Source organism: Vombatus ursinus, unplaced genomic scaffold, assembly GCF_900497805.2.
Source record: "Vombatus ursinus unplaced genomic scaffold, bare-nosed wombat genome assembly UNPS02014832.1, whole genome shotgun sequence".
Classification (NCBI taxonomy): Eukaryota; Metazoa; Chordata; class Mammalia; order Diprotodontia; family Vombatidae; genus Vombatus; species Vombatus ursinus.
This window is the reverse complement of record NW_020954610.1, coordinates 72,913,711-72,927,925: the sequence shown is the minus strand read 5'-3', so window position 1 is coordinate 72,927,925 and position 14,215 is coordinate 72,913,711. Positions and strand designations below refer to the sequence as shown.

General features: G+C 37.3%; 1 protein-coding gene across 1 annotated transcript in view; it reads right to left on the bottom strand.

Moving 5' to 3' along the window:
* LOC114025811 (guanine nucleotide-binding protein G(q) subunit alpha) overlaps positions 1–14,215 on the bottom strand; it is a 272,993-nt gene that overhangs the window by 164,817 nt on the left and 93,961 nt on the right. The window lies entirely within an intron of this gene.

The window sequence follows — 14,215 nt, the reverse complement described above, 5'->3', positions numbered from 1 at the left end:
CTTGACACCAGCAATTATTTGTCTTTTCTTTTTATTATAGCACAGTAGCTGGAGCATAGTAACTGTTTAACATGCTCGTTGAATTGTGACAAATTAAATCTAAAATCATTTCTCTTCTTTATTAAAATGGTTTAAAGTGTGCTAATTATGATATAATAGTTAAGAATGAGAACAAAACAATTTTGAATCAAAATTATTGCATGTTTTTTTACTTGAATCCACATCTCCTACATCAAAAATCTTGCCACAATTATTCACACCACCACTAGGTTTGTAAACCATGATGGTTTACAAAGTAACACATTTCCTGCACTGTAAATATAGAGAACAAATGATACTGTGTTAAGTTTGCACACTTTGAGGTGGGAATAAATTGACGTGCACAGCTGGCAGCTGATTTGTACCAATACTTGGGGTTGAAGTCTGTGACAACAATATGTTTGGAAAGGAGAGAAAATATTGTCAACAAAGATAACACCAATATGTTTTTCCAAAGTAGACTGTAAGTTCATGAAAACTATTTACCTACATGGGAGATCATAGCTTTAGAGGTGGTAGGGACCTTAAAGGGAACCTCATCCAACTCCCTAATTTTAGAGATGAAGAAACTACAGGCCAGTCTTGTTTAGGGTCACGCAGGCATTAAGAGGCAGAGAGCAAGCTTAAACCCAGGTCTTATACTTGTTTAATGTCAACTAAACCTATATTTCTCACTCATTTCTGCCTACATCCATTACTAGAATTTATGGGATATTCAATCAGTCATTCAGTTACCAGGTATTTATTAAGTGCTTACTGTGTGCCAGGCACTGTGATCTGGTTCCCCCTAAGAGTGGAGTTGTTCTTTGTATGCCCATCTTTCTAAACTTCTGTTATCATTGTCGTTTCAGTTGTGTACAACTTTCTATGACCCCTTTTGAGGTTTTCTTGGCAAAGATAACTGCAGTGGTTATCTATCCATTATTACCTATCCATTTCCTTCTCTAGTTCATTTTACAGATGAGGAACTGAGGCAAACAGAGTTAAGTGACTTGCCCAGGGTCACACAGCTAGTAAGTGCCTGAGGCTGAATTTGAACTTGGGTCTTCTCAACTCCAGGTCTGGTAGCCTATTCACTGAGCCACCTAGCTGTCCCTTTCTGAAGTAGCTAATCACATATCCTAACTTCTCAGTGACTAAAAATATATCTGTCATAAAGATTTATAAAATCTGGACTACGGTATTAAAGAGAAGAAAACCAAGGTGATCTGAACTGGGAGAGTCCACACTGGCCTGACCCTTCTCTAAACCTCAAACAGCATTTATCATCTATACCCCCCAATTTAGCATTTAATTATAGACTGTCTTACATTGTTCTCTAATTAACATGTATTAGTTTTGTTTTGTCAATTAGACTGGACTCCTCGAGGGCAGAGACTGTAAGCCTTAGACTTCTTTATATCTTTCCAGCGCTTGAACGAAGCGAGTACGAGCCATGGTTTCCCTCTTGGGTTCCCTTAACTGTATATTTACGTGTATACTTTAGATATGTTTAACCCTAAATGCCTCACAAAAAAAAGTTAAAAAAAAGAGAGAAAATTATTCAGCAAGATGAGACCCTATCATGTTACATTAATTATAGCACACCAGGGGGCTTGATAAATTTTTTTTTACTAATTTCCAGGTCATCTTGTTTATTCCTTAGCCCCTGAAATTAATGCCACCCATAGAAGGACAATAACTTTCCTAATCTGCAAATTACTCTAAATTCATATTTTTAGTAGCTCATATTATAAGAAAAATATAGAATTCTGGTACAGTACATCTCAACTTTATAAAGGCTCCCTTTAAAAAGAAGAGACTTCCTCTTTAGCCAGCAAGTCTAGCATACCAGACGAGGTTTCTCAAAAATGGTATATTCCAACTGCTTCACATTAATCACATGGTTATTACCATCAAGGTTACATTCTCATGGAAGTTGATTATACATGTAGGTGAATTTGACTCAATAGTTAAATCCTTACAGTTAGATCAAATTAAAAGCCTAGAGAGGAGGACAATGCATTGTGTTTTGTTTCTCATAAAAAAGCATTGATTAATCTGTCATAGTATATTTGGAATTGGGGATCCAGGTATTAATTAAATAGAAGCAGTTTTGGAAACAGCATTCCATATTCCTCATATTATTAAAACACAAAACAATAAATAATATTAGAACAATAGTAATGACATGACCATTGTGTATTTGTAGTTGCTGGAATAGTGGGAAATAGGTGGATATGTTTTCCATAGCCCTTAAGATATTTAACAGGAGAGCTTTTATAGAGGGACCATGGTTAACACATTTTGGAATACTTTGCCTTTTCTCCCCAGTAGCTTAAATCCATTAAAAAAAAAATCTGTGGCTATTAGGAGGCTAATTGGGACACATGATATTAACTGTTAGTAGATGAGATAGTTTGCCTTTTAATTCATATATCTAAAGCCTGAGATATTCAGATGATAAGATCTTTTAAGCTAAGTACAACTTGGCTTTGTAGGTTAGGATTTTGGTAAAGAATCATTTAAAAATTAGAAAATTATTCCTTCAAGACTCCATGGTAATATATATGTACTTAGCACACATATACACACACACATATTTATATATATACATATAATTATATTCATGATATTAACTTAAATGGGTATAGTGATGATAATAATAATAGTAGTTAAGCCTTTAGATGCTTTAAGGCTTATAAAGCACTTTGCAAATATTATCTCATTTTATTCCCACAACAACCCTGGGAGGTAGGTGCTATTATTATTCTCACTTTATAGATGAGGAAACTGAGGTAGAAAAAGGTTAAGTGACTTGCCCAGGGTCCCAAAGCTAGCAAGCATCTGAGGCTGGATTTGAACTCATGTCTTCCTGACTCCAGGTCCAATACTCTATCTACCGAGCTACCTAGTTGCTGTAATTTATGCATGTTTTAATTGAAGGCTTCAGAGCACTATATTCTAGGCCAGATCTGATGTAATTCTGCAAATACCGCTTATTTGAGCAAGAATTACACATCCACCTTGGAAGATAAAATTGTGACCATATCCTTTTTTTTTTATTGTGGTAGGCATTTTTGGCTTATGGCATGACATAAAGGAAAGAGCCAGTTGTAAACATCTGAAAGCTAGCAGCATTCTGATAACTAGAAAGGATTGTCAAATATTTTAATCTTCTGTCTGCTTCCCAAACACCTTTAAATTCAGGTTCTTATTTTCTCCCTTCTACTTTTCCTCTTCCCTCTCACCTTCCACCCAGTCTGAGTTTGAGCTTATTCTTTCTCTCTCTCTCTTGACAAGAGGGATAGAAATAATAAAGCTCTGCTTAAGAGTAAATAGTAAGGACATGGACAATGTGGAATTTTATTTTGCTTGACTATTATAAGTATATTATAGTATTAAGTATATTCATATATAACTAAGTATATTACATGTATAACAAATACATATTATAAGTATTTTTAATGGGAATAGGTGGGGAGATAAAATTATTAATTATTAAAAGTAATTAATAAATTCACACTCAACCCAGGGTTCTCTTGGAGATGTAGTTTATTTTTTTAAGGGTGGGCTGTAGTTATTTAATGTTTACTAAGTACTGAATATTACATCAGGCAAAATGACAAATCATAAACCTTTCATCCTCTTTGCTTACAACTAATGTGTCATGGCATATACCACAAAGAGCGCACCTATTGCCCTTACTTTTAATTTTTTTATACACTAACACTTTGTTTATCTGGAATTTTTAGGAAATGAACTCTTCCACCCTTGCCTCCACATCGATGTTTTGTGAAGCAATAGGATTTAAAAATTGTCCATCTTCCTCCTCTTAATAGTTTCCAAACATCTATGTACTCTAAACTGGTGAGACCCTTTGCTGCTTTGTCTTTCTAGGTAGCAAGGAGATCAATGTCTGTTGATTAGGACAGTTTCTGGGCCTTTTTTGGCCTTCTCACTCAGGTGACTATTGTGCATCAAAAAAACTTCTCTAAAGACCAGTAATAGAATCAATGCCTTTTTCCTTCCATTTTCCATTTTTCTAAGTTAAAAATATTAGACTAGTTAGCATTGCTGTAGCCACATATAATGTGTTCTTCTCAGTTTTATCCTTTCTTCTAATTTGTTATTGATTTAGACCTTTGCTCTTACCATTCGATTATCTGCCTGAACGCAGACTCTGATTCTGGATACCAGTAACCAGTTCTCTCCTATCTGTAAAATTACAGTTGGTTCATTTTGTGTGTGTTTGTGTGTGTGTGTGTAACAGAGAGAGACAGAGAGATAGGATGTTTAATATATTACATATTTAAAACCTTTTGACCTCTTTTGAAGAAAAATAATAGATAGTCATGAAATTTCTAAGTAATCCATAAAAGCATTGGGTTTCCTTTAATCCTTGATCCTGAAATGCATTTTTTTTTTGCTCTTAGTCCCTATGCCAACCTTCCCATTGAATGCTGAAGATATATAACATATCTAGATTTTATCAAAGCATTTGACACTGTTTCTAATGCTATCTTTTGTGGAAAAGAGGGAGAGGTGTTGGGTGACTGATGGATTTGAAGCTTGCTTAACAGAGACATCCAAACGGATCAATATGGAGGGAGATCTTTAGTGAAGAGTCCCTAGGATCTGTCCACCTCCCCTTGTAGCCTTCTAACTGGAAGATTCCATAGTCCTTGCCCTTCCCCCTCCCCCTTTCATTGGTGAGTTCCTCCTGGAGCCTCCATTTTGAGAAGGTACCCTGACCAGCCATCTTTCACTCCTTTTGCAGCTTCATTCCTGACATTCTGGATTTTACCACCATGTAACCACCACATGTCCCCTTGCTTCTCAGCCCCTTTTTATGTGTTGTATTTCTCCATTAGAATATATACTCCTTGGGGTCAGAGACCGTCTTTCTTCTTTACTTGTATCTGTATTCTCAGTTCCTGGCACAAGGTAAGTGCTTCTAGCTCCTATTGACAATTGCTTTGCGACTTGACTTGTCCTTGGTCCTGTAATGTTTAACATTTTTATGCCCAAGTGGCATGGATGATTTAAATGAGACAAGAGTGGGAAAGATAGTTACCTACATGAAAGAGTCAGAACCCAAACATTTTTCAACAAGTAGAAAGATGTACTAAGTACTAGGTAAAAAGTAAGATAACATTTTTCAGGTATAAATATAAAGTTCCTTACTGGGATTGAAAAATATATGTCACAAGTAAATGAAGAAATATGGGTAGGAAAAAGTGTATGTGAAAATCAGAAGACAGCAAACACAATACAAATCTACAGTGTGAATTAGGATAAGTGAAATTAATATACATATATATATATAAACAGTTTGTAAATTTGAAAATGCAGAAATGTCCGTAATTATATAGCAAGCAAAAAAGCTCATGTAAAAAACTGAGTTGAGGGACATATTGTCCAAGACAAGAGTTGTAATATTCCCACTATACGCTGCCTTGATCAGATCTCAACTGATTGACATGTTTAAGCATTTCCAGAGAAGGAAAACTAGGATGATGAAAGGACAGGAGATCATGCCATTCTAGACTTCTTTCATGTCAGCCCTATTTATGTACTCTGTTCCACTGAAACTGGGCTGAATATTCTCCGAACTTGACATTCTATCTCCTTCTCCTATGCACTTGTTCATGACATTCCCTACACTTGGAATGTATTTCCTTCTAATTGCCACCTCTCTGAATCCTTATCTTTTTTCAAGGGTCAGCTCAGGTATCATTACTTTCCCTCATGCACTCTTTGTTCCAGTAAAACTGGCCTACTTTCTATTCCTGGGATATAGCATTCTATCTTCCTCCAGGATGTCTTACACAGGCTGTCCTCAATGCCTGAAATGCTTTCCCTCCTTGTCACTATCTCCTGCTACCTCTTAAGCTCTTTTTTCAAGGCTCAGCTCTGGTGCTACCTCTTTCCAAAGGCCTCTCCTAAGTTCCCCAGATGTTACCTCCTCCATGTTACTTTGTATTTTACATACACATATATGTATACATACATATATACACATACATATATATTACGTGATACAAATCTCAGAATAATGTACTTAAATGCACAAAACAAAATACATAGAATTATACAAGAAACCAATTATGTTGAAATAGTTATCAAAATATACGTATTTTTAAAGTTCAGATCCAAATTAAGAACCTCTGGTATAGGGAAGCTCCTTGCCAAAATGAATGAAGAGGCAGTAGGTTTCCTCATGCAACCAAAGGAAAAAGAAACAGTAACCTTATTCTCTAAAATTCTATAGCAACGTTGGCCCCCTTTCTCTGTCATCCTCAAGTTGTCTTTTGTTCTTGAAGAGGACCATGACATCAGGGAGGTGATGCCACAACATGCAAGTGAACTGGGTTGAAGTAAGGGAGGGCTGTGCAAAGTCATCAACTTCAGTTTCTCCTCCAGAGCCACCTGAATCCACTGGCAAGATATAGATCAGGATGACTGGAGAAGGCCCTGGATGCAGTGGGAGTCCTTGGTCTTTTTAAGCTAAGGTCTTTAACAGGTTTCAGTTTGACTGAGGCAAAGCCCATTCAGTGATTAAGGCTAGGTAAGAAATGAGGCAGAGAATGGCCTTTTGTACCTAGTTAAAAAAAAAAAAATCAGAGAGGGGAAAACTCTCAGGGTTTCTGGCCAAAACAGAAACACGTAGTCATTCCAATATCTTCATGGTGAAAGAAGAGGGTCCTTTTCTATTTTTATCCATTTCATGGATAAAATCTATTTTATCTATTTCATAGTAACTAAATAAATAAATAAATAAATAAATGGATCACTTAGAAGTAAATCTCAGGGTGATGAGTCCTGCCATACTTAACTAGACTGACAAGGAAGATAATTCAAACTCTTAACAGGGAGAAGATACTGTTAAAAAGAAAGAATGGAGAGAATAAGAATTGATGATGCCTGGAGGCTTGATAAAGGCTAAAAAAGCCTGATCTTCATGGTATCTTTGAATAATTACTAATACAATCTGATGATTCAAATATTCAGGGTAAGAATTTACTAATTGGGGAAATGCAGATTCCAGTAGTTTCACTTTAAAGAAAATGATAAGAAATTCAAAGTCAAGACATGATGACCACTAATACAGCTAGGAAGCCGTAACTGGTTGTAAGAGATTAAATTGGGGAGGTCAGGTATAGAATATAAACTTTGGAATATCAAGGAATCTCATCCTGCATCTTTCACTCCTTCTCTCTCTTTCTCTGCCTGTATTGCCCCTACAGATCATGGCTCAACTTGAATCTGAAAGTCTTTATTCCATTCTATTCAATGAAACAGACTCTTTGCACAGACATATTGAGACTATGCCAAATATATGAAAGTAGAGGGAATATTATAACTGGAAAAGTGGGCTATTTTTTCCCCTTTCAAATGTTTACCATGCAACTTCCTGTCTATCTGATAGGTATGTGTATGCTATTCAAGCTGCAATATCCTTAGAAAAGGAAGTGTCATCCTTTACACTGTGTATTTGTTATGATTTTTTTTTTTACTTTAAAAAAAAAAAGCAACTGAGCCCTGGAAACACCCTGTATCAAGACTGTTAAGAGGAACTGTTAAGTGTTTGAAAATGATTTTTGAGATATCTGGAATTCTTATCTAGAAATTTTTGGAAGCCCAGAGGTTTCTGAATAGCATATGTGAAATATGAAGGGAAAGAAATATCCCATTTATTGCGACTTGACTTGTCCCTGGTCCTGTAATGTTTAACATTTCTATGCCGAAGTGGCATGGATGACTTAAATGAGACAAGAGTGGGAAGGATAGTTACCTACATGAAAGAGTCAGAACCCAAACATTTTTCAACAAGTAGAATGATGCACTAAGTACTAGGTAAAAAGTAAGATAAAATTTTTCAGGTATAAATATAAAGTTCCTCACTGGGATTGAAAAGAAAGTCCCATTTATCTCTAGTTAGAGGGTTAAAGTAGATGACCTCAGAGTTCCTTTCCAAATCTAAAAACCATGATCCTATGACCTACATATTACTTTTTAACAAAATTATAGGAAATTAGCAAACTAAAGGTTACCTTCTGCAACTCCCTACCCCTCTTCCTGCACACATAACTTCCCTGTACACCCTACAAACCTGGCAGAATGTGAGGAAATCTATTTTCATTAAATTTTTATAAATTAATGGCTATGGGAAAGACCAAAATTCCAAACAATTTTCCAAATTGTTTTAGTACACTGGAATCTTATTTTCTTGAAATTTTTTATTTAGCCATCTTTTGGGGCTTAAAATTCTAAAATCTATTTGTTTTATAGATTTAATCATTATAAAATTGTATCTGCATTTCATTCTTCTCAATACCAGTCATACTCATGATATAAGCCTTTTAAGCCTTTTTGTATCATGACAATAAATTTGTGTACCCTAGTTCTTTCTGCATTGGGTGAGGAGTGGGGCAGGTTGCCTTATTTTTTCCCTGACATCTCAAGGAGTAGAATATCGCCACTGAATCCCAACCTCAATGATGGAGACCCTATCACTTGCAGCAAGATCTTCTACCCAAATGCCCACCTTTCACCTCTTGCTAGATTCCTTTTCTCCTATTCAAATCTCCTCCTACTGTGAATATGGGGGGTGAGGTGGGGTGGAGGGGGGTTGTTTCTTCTGAATTGCTCAAATCACTTGGTAGGTGAGTCGTTTTCTAGGTGCCAATCACTGCGGTTTGGTCCATCTTGACCCTCATCGAAATTCTGGGGCTATCAACTGGAACCAGCACCTTGGTTTGGGTATTTTGGAGGAAATAAGATGCAGAATTTTTAAGTTATAAAGCCCAAATATGAACTTTGCACCTTGAGACTCAAGAGGCACATATAACATTCCCAGCAAAGTTCCCTTCCTATTTCTCAGACAATGACTTCTAAAGTTCTAATATTATAACTATCAAATTCCTTCTAGAACAGCCAGGGATTGCCAGATGGCCTACATATTCAAAAGAGCTCTAATCAATAGGTGGCTGGCTATCTTTAGCCTCCAAATAGAAAGAGCATAATCTTTCTAGGTAGCACAAACAAAGCCAAAAGAATATTGCTCAGCTTACTCCTATGAATTATTGGGAACCTAGACAGGTGGCTAGGTGTCACAGTGGATAGAGTGCCAGGCCTAAAGTCAGGAAGACTCAGCTTCCTGAGTTCAAATCTGGCCTCAGACACTTACTAGCTGTATGACCCTAGGCAAGTCACTTAATCCTGTATGCCTCAGTTTCCTCATCTGTAAAATGAGCTAGAGAAGGAAATGGGAAACCACTCCAGTATCTTTGCTAAGAAAACCCCAAATGGGATCATGAGGAGTCAGACAAGACTGAAATGACTGAACAATTACAAGACACATGACTAGAGAGAATCAGAAGCCCATATAGTAATTAAAATGAAGGGTAAAATTGGGGTCGATCTGCACAGGCCAGCAACAACATCATGTAAGATCCAGAGCTCTGCCCCTAATAAGAATAGTAATGAAAAATGCCTTCTTTAACTCCTCTATATTCTTTTTCCAATATCGATGATAGTCCATTTTGTTCGCTTTTCTTCTCTTCCTTTCTCCCTCTCTCCATCCCTTCCCTATTTCTCTTATGAGCTTGCTGAGTAGGCCATTGTTTTCTTTTCTTTGTAAGGAACCAAACACGGAACTCTTTCCTAATGAAGAAACAGTTTCACTACAATTTGTTCCCCACCCCCAACTCCAGGAATTTGGACGTTCCTTTCTGCAGTTGGTTAGAAAGCGGTACTGGTTTTCCATTTTTGAAAATGCTACATTTCCTCTTTCTTTTGTCATTCTCAATGTATTGGGCACTCAATAAACATTTATTGAATTTTGTAGGTTGCTGATTTTCTAGGTAATAGTTCTGAACCACCTGAAATCCCCAGGGTCCACTTAGGACTCTGCCAGTACACTAAAGGTCCTACTTAATCCTAGGAGTCTGAAAAAGTTAATATTCCTCCAAAAGGGCACTGTCTTCTTCTCCAAAGAATACATGAATCTATTTTAATCATCTCCGTTATTCACAGAATACACCAGACAGCAGAATGATGGTCTCATCTGAAGTGAGGTTCAGGCAATGCCAGGATGGGTATTAGCTTCCCTGTTAGCAATGGTACATTCTCTCTTCTCCTGCTCTTCAGTGAACTGAAAGGAGAGCAGGGGGGTCAGTGGGGAAGAGGAGTATAATGGTTAGAGACATCCATCTGGGGTATGTAGATGATACAATGTATAGTCATTGCTGAGTCTAGCAGAGTACCGGCTTAGAGTCACGAAGACCTGAATTCAAATCATGTCTTGGACGTGGCCTAGCTAAGTGATCCCAGGAAAGTCATTTAACTTCTCCCAACCTCAGTTTCCTCATCTGTAAAAGGGAGGAGAGTTGAATTTAATGGCCTTTGAGACCCTTAATAGCTCTACATCTAAATGCAGATAGCCTAAGCTGAGCTAGGGGTCTAGCATGGTATGCTGGCCTACGTGCCTTAGGATGACATCCTCTGGCACATGGACTCAAGGTTCCTAGTCCCTATTACACACTCACAACTCCACCAACATTTATTCACACACAGTTAAAGTATGCCAGTCTCACCACAAAAGAATGAAATAAAAAGTTCAGTATTCCTTAACCCCCCCCGACTCCAAACCCCCATGGGAGATTTTATTGACCTATAAAAATCTCTTTACACACAACATATATTAGAAAACCTTTTCTTAACAGCTTTATGGTGAGAGACCAGCATTAAAAACATACCCAGGAAGCATTTAAATACAAAATTATCCAGAACTTCCTCCTGAAATCAAATTTTGCACTGACATTTCTAGCAAGGGCAAATGGTAGGGGGAAAAAAAAGCTTTCAGCATCTATTTAAAACAGCATGGCCACAGAGGAATGATTGGCAACTGAACAATCATCTTTCTGCAATTTTCCCACAATAAATTGGGCAAAATCACTGCAATTTTGAACAAATATTCCTTCTGGGGAATCTTTCTCTAAGTTAATATTATGTTTTATTTTAATGCTCATTTTCCTCTTACCTCCAACTTGGTTACCTCTCTGTAATTTTTACTGAAATGAGGGCTAAGGTATCCCCACCTTTCATTTGTTTCTGAACTCCAAGGATGGGGCCTATCCATATGGCAAGTAGCTAAAACACACATGCACAATTAAGTAGCTGAATTTAGACTGATGTGAATAATACCACTTTTATTTCAGCGAATATATGATAGGAAGGGCCAATGACTTATTCACTGCTTGTAGTACATGGAATGGGGCACCATACTTTGAACTTTGTGTTCAAACTTAAAGATTAAGGAAAACTTTCAAAGTTCACTTCAAAGGGAAAAAAAGTTGAGGCATATAATAACACAAGGAATAAGTGCATTGTAAGTACATCTTTGGAGTGAGTTCCCTTGTCCTGCCCCCCACCCCCAGTTTTCTTCTGAGGAATTTGTCCCTGTGGTTTCTTGGTAATTTAAAGGGTATTCTATTTGGTGTTTTAAGCTTGGGAGTGCCCTCTACTGCCCAAACGAGACCTTTAGCTGCATTTGCTGGGAAACTTTATAAGATATTGGGAGAATTATTAAGCAGGAGAATGGCTTCTCTACCCATCTGGAGTGGTATATCCTAGGGATAATCTCATGATTGGTTGGCCAGGGAGCTTCCTGTTAGAAAATCAGATCGCCCCAGGGGAAGTACTGTTCTACCAAAAACTACATCAATCTTGAAATCCAAGACTGTGTTTCCCACATGGAGAAAATATTTCAAAAATAATTGTATTGCTGTATGGAATGAAATTTCTCAAAATTTAGCTTTAGTTTTTATCTAAGCCTCATTCAGTTTGACAAGGAAGCATTCACATTGCCCTTCAGTTCTTCCCCAAGTATTATAAATCTTCCAAGCCTTATGGTAATATGGGCAATTCACTCTGATAACCCTGCTCTCATGGAAGTGAGGAAAGTAAGCATTCAACCTGCTGTGTGAAGTTCCTCTTTCCAGCTTGAGCTAGACAACAATAGATTTCACAACCAATATTCCTTGGCTAAGAAAATGGGGCAGGTTTATATCAACACAAGTTTCAACATGCCATTGGATGGAACTGATGTTTGGGGATAAGAATAAATACCTTAAGACTAAGCAGCCATATGCTAGTTTAACCTGGGATCTGAGGTAGGGATCTGTAGATGAAAGCTGATGCTAAGGGGCTCTCCTGATGTCTGAAAGGGCAAGTAATAGGTACTTGGACACCTCCTACATTTCATGAAGGAGCCTTGGCTGGCTCCGACATTCAGATGGACCTTGGGGTAGCTGCCCTTTCTGCAAGGCCTCTCCAGTGATTCTGAACGATGGTTCAAGTGCTTCTAGACCAAAACAAGCACTGTCCACAATCCTGATCAGAACTGTAGGAAGATTTATTACCAGTCTGGTCCTAAAGTAGATACCTCTTTGCCTTCAATGTCCAGAAATGCATCAAATCTCTTAGGATAGTCTTGATTTTCATGTGGCTAATGCAAAGGGAGGCAGCCCAATGGCATAGTGGATGGAGTACTTGGCCTGGAGTCAGAAAGACCTGAGTTCAAATCTAGCCTCAGATACTTCCTAGCTGTGTGACCCTGGGCAAGTCACTTAACCATGTTTGCCTCAGTTTCCTCATCTGTAAAATGAGCCGGAGAAGGAAATGACAAATCACTCTAGTATTTTTACAAAGAAAACCCCAAATGGGGTCATGAAGAGTCAGACGTGACTGAACAACAATAACCCAACAACAATAAACAACAAATACAAAGGGAATAGAAGGCTGTGGTGCTTCTAGGATACTGGCCAGAATCCTCAATAGAATAGCATCAAGTATCAGTGAACCCAATTACCTGAAAAAAATTTTACATGTCAGTAAACTTTCATTTTTAAGTCCACCACCTCTGAAAAATATTACTTCTGTCTAGGAACAAGACTTAGGTCAAATTATAAAGCAGCAAAGGAAGTGTGAGGGTCTCTTGTTTCTCTGCTCGTCTTCCCTATATAGTTTAATGACCTGGATTATTCCTCTTATAAAAATCTGTTCTCAGAAAACACCTGAAAGTTTCATTTGCATTCAGATCTAAAAGCCTGAAAAGGCTTGGTATATGTTATCCCTGTCAAGGCTATTTGCATTTTGACAAAACTCACAGCTTACTGAAGGAATGAATCTTTGCCCAACTTGGGGCAATAGCTAGCCAGGGGGAGATATGGTTTGTTCAAAGAAATACTAGTACTAAAAGTCATCAGAACCAGCCCTGACTTCATGGACTAATGATGAACCACATTGTACCCCTCTCTTCTGAGCAGAGAGGTAGCAGTGTTGGTGCAGAATGAGATAGACATTGTGAGCACCTATCAATGGGTTGGTATATTTTTCTTAACAGTAGAGTTCTCTGCTACAAGGAAAGCTTCCATAGGGGGAAGCTGCTGGAAAGTTACAGAGACATAGAATATAAAAATCTCAGTGTACTTGAGATCTGAGAGGAAAATTAGTTTTTTGTTTCATTTTGGTTTTTGGAAAATTTGTTGTTTTTTTGTTTTGTTTCGTTTGAGTTCTTAGTTTCCTTTATTTTTTTCTCCCTAAAAAAGAGTTTCATGTATTTTAGTTCTTTTTGGAGTGATTAATAAAGGCGCATTAACTGCCAGAAGCAATTGTTGGACCTAAAAGTGACTTGGAATATGGGATACTAATTTGGGACTGGGTTCTTTCTCCCTAACCTTAAAAATCTTTCATGGCACAATCTTCAATTTGTTATTTAATTATAAGCTTCAGGTAGACAATGGAAATTTCATATATATGTAATCCATCTGGCCTGAGTAAAGGAAATAGGTTAAATTAGTAATGCATGCTAGAAAAACTAGAAAATACATTAAGTTCATTTGAGGACATTATTTAATAAGCAGTTTCATCTGAGTCAGGTTCATATCCTCACACGAACCTAAAAATCCATTATAAGTGAAATAACTCCAACCTCACCACATTATTATAGGGATCAAGAACTGAATGGAACAAGAATTTGTAAGCCATGGTGATATTCACTTTAGCTGTCTTGGCACAGATTGAAAAGTATATAATGCATGATAAAGATCTCTGTGAGACACCATTAGGAGGTAATCTTGAAGTCTTTCAATGAGATTTTAACCCAATTAGAATTTTGAGACACAGCCCA